Genomic DNA, 3,699 nt, shown 5'->3' on the forward strand with positions numbered 1-3,699 from the left:
ATCATTCCTCCGTAACGAAGTAACCACCACAATGAACGTTCCATCGAAACTTGGTAAATTCAAATGTGCGATCGAAATGTCCATTTGCGAGACATCTTACATCTCGACTTTTGCTTTTTTTAATTTGCTCAATTTTTTTCCACATACAGAATCTAGTTTATGAAGTGAGACTTTCTTCCTTGAATGATTACTAGACGATCGCATACTTTAAAAAATGCTTCATGCCACTCGATTTGTGGTATTCATGGTTTTCATATCGGTGGTCTCAAACTAATCAGGAGAATCAACTCGCTATCACTTAATTTCGAAGCCCTGCACCTAACAGATCTTTGGAACCAAGCAGTTTCTGAGGTCAACTGAGGATAGCTGATGTATGCGGGTTAGCTACAGAGAGGTTGAGAAACACTGGAACTCAGGTCGGTGTGATTTTGAATTCACGGTTTGGCGGCACCGGGTCCAAGCTTTCCAAATCTTTTTTACTAATTATCAGTCTATTCATTTAATAATTTAAATGGTCTCCAAACAAAGGAATGATTTCGTTTTGGGCTACGTCCCAAGCGTTAGATAGGGCTGGTTGCTGCAGGAAGTTCGAGACCATGTAGTAGGCCCGACCATTCTCATTGCTATATCTTCCACTGATGTTTATAGGGGAGTGACTTTAGGTTAGATAGGTCAGAAATTCTGAAGGTGGGATCTGCTGTCCAGTTAACTGCTGGACCACATACAGAGGGGGTCAGGATGTAACTAGGCCAACAATGGTCGCTATCCAAAGGGCAATTTACGAACCGTTTTACAACGGCAACTGCAAACTGATTCAACATTAATGTTTCCTGTATGCCTCATAGACCTATTCTACATATAGTACAAGTCTTTTCCTCTCTGTCATGGGAAGCGTTGTTACCTCTTTAATATACTTCTAGATTGTTTCCATCCATAGATCACCTTATCAAAATCACTTGCTGTGTGGCTCAACGACGAAGAAGAAAGACCACATTTATTTCACTTCTAATATCACACTGCAGAAAGTATGACCACAGATTCAAACAGCTTGACTATTATTGCACAGTGTACTGCAGTAACCACACAATAAACCTTGATATGTAGCGGAGTTCTGCCCCTACAGTCCGAACGAGCTCACTGCTACTATCAGCGCTTGCGATGGCAGGGACAGACAAAGTGAACACTGACACCACGACTTCACAAGCATGACTTTACTTGACGGGAACCTTAAATGAACCTCTGGTTTAAGTCGTACGGTAAGACTGAAAGAACATCCCGGAGACCCACCAACTGTTTCGTTCAGGCAGGCCAGGTCCACAACCACATGTGCTGTGTATGGATTCTATTCTTCAATAATTTCGGGATGCAAGTGGTATAAGGAGGTTGCTCAAATACCCACCACTCATTTCGCGCTTCCGTCTAATCACTTACCATAAAAGTGAAGATCGCTTCATGTGGTGATATTATCTAAAGAATGCAGAATGGCCATGGCGTGGGACAGGCATTAGAAACTAGAAGAGCCAGATGAATTACATCTCTAGAATGACCAGATGACTTTCTATCCTACCCAACGAACCGTCTTCCAGACAAAGATGCCTGACCTAGCCAGTATTAGAATCCAGGCATTGGTGAATTGCACGGAAACTAGGAAGAGCTGACCTGGTTCAAGCAGGTCAATATATCACAATGCTTCATTCTTTTTTCTGAGATTTACCTGCTATCTGAAGACAGAAGGCCAAACAACAGTTTTATCCACACAATTTCAATAGGGTTCCTTTGAATCGTAGAGGTTGTTTGACTTGATGTTCCACTAGTCAATTCACGCTGTGTAATTCGACACCTTTTTGTTGGTAGTCCCATAAACTAGATCAGTCAAACGTTACCTCTATCGGTCGCACCTGGGCCGGATGTTTCAATGCCGCTTTCACAGACATGTCAGCTGCGTTCACATGTATGATCCAATTATTCGCTGTCGAATTTTATGTCTGGCTTTTTTTCCGGCTTGCTTTCATTAAGGCGAACGTCCTTTGCGCATGCGCCTACAAATCGTGACCAGACTCTACACAGTTATCGCTCTACACTCTTATCATTTTACTAAATGACAGGGGCGAATATACTTGTTACCGCCACGTAGTGTTCAGACTTGACATCTGATGATGAAATTATCTTTAGATGACTAGCTGAAAATGCTGAAATTCGGATGAATCTTTCTGCTTGACTTCAAGGCCTACATGAAGCAAATTATACTGAAAAGCTTCATTGATAGTACTCCCACAGTACGTTTGCCTCACGTGACATTGCTAATGGACTAATGATCTTTGGTTTTCGTGAGACTCAAACGAATTCCAGCTCACTCTCGTTTATGCTATCTTCCAAATGAATGCACTGCACAAAAGTCGCCCTATCCTCCAGTCTGTACGGTATTCGAGAAATCGCAGCATAGCGTTTTGAAAGAAACTACATGCAAGGTCGTCGAAAGCCCTTCGACAGTCCACTGCCGGTTTCACCCAGTTTGGGGCTCATAAGAAGGACGCAGTGCATGAGTTTTCATGAGCCTTGTGTTTAACTTGAACGCAAATTGAACAGATTTCGCTAAATACACTCATGTGCATACCGATCTGGTTTTCACGGGAGACTCAAGTGAATTTCGGCTGGATCTTTCCTGCCTACAAAGTACCATCTGATAGAACATAAAGTAGGTGGAACCTCGTGGAATGCGCCAACCTTGCGAGTTCCAAAAAGGACTAAACCGGCTGTGGGCTGCGAGTAGTTCCATCGCAAATGTAATACACTCAGCAGTGTCCTCTTAAAGCACTGACCATTTTCGGGTATAAAACAATCAACTTTCTTACGTTTTGTAAACAATTCTCAAGTGATTCGTAACTTGGAGAAAACTACATACGATGTTTTTGGGTGTCAAGTGGATCCCAACTTCACAATAGGCAACCTGGTCGCTACAGTATTCATTCCCCCAGGCCTGACAATTTAGAAACACCTCGGAAACGACCTTACAAATCCAACTTAGGTTTATGTACTTCTTAGCTTTACTACAGAACATGTGATTGTTGTCCTTCGCTAGTCTTCTGAAAGATCACGGGTGCAACTGCTGCTATTCACAAGAAGAGCATTCCAATCTTATTTATTCGACTGTATCTTCAAGCACTGACTAAAAACATAGCTTTGAAAGATCCTTGCGAAGGGACTGCTCTGATTTGTTACACTAAATACAGACTCATTAAAGTGCACAGGATTATTTTTCATTCTGTGTTGCAGAAATTTTAATCCCCCCTAGCTCATATTGCGGCAGGGTGTGGTTTTGATGCAAGCAGATTTCCGAGAAGGTGTCGTTCATTCTGAACACGGTCAGATCAGTCAGTCAATCAACCAGTCAAACATGTACGTGTGCAAAATTGATTCTCAAATCAACGTGAAACGGCACTGTTGTCTTAATTTTGTTAACCACACAACGGATGCTTAATTCAAACTGCTTGAAAGGAATGTGAAAAGAATTCTAGAAAGTGTACGGGTAGTTTTCATTTTACGGTTTACCATGGTCGCAGAGTTGTGCGAATCGTATCACTTGAGGAAGAGTAGTTTGGCCTTTTCTCTGTGTGAATTACAAATTTATTAGGTGGTTTGTTCAGCCATCAGTATCAGTGAAAATCCAGACAGCCGAAGCTTGACGACACTAGGTACAAA

Source organism: Opisthorchis viverrini (genome assembly GCF_000715545.1).
Source record: "Opisthorchis viverrini unplaced genomic scaffold opera_v5_3, whole genome shotgun sequence".
In the NCBI taxonomy this organism is placed as follows: domain Eukaryota; kingdom Metazoa; phylum Platyhelminthes; class Trematoda; order Opisthorchiida; family Opisthorchiidae; genus Opisthorchis; species Opisthorchis viverrini.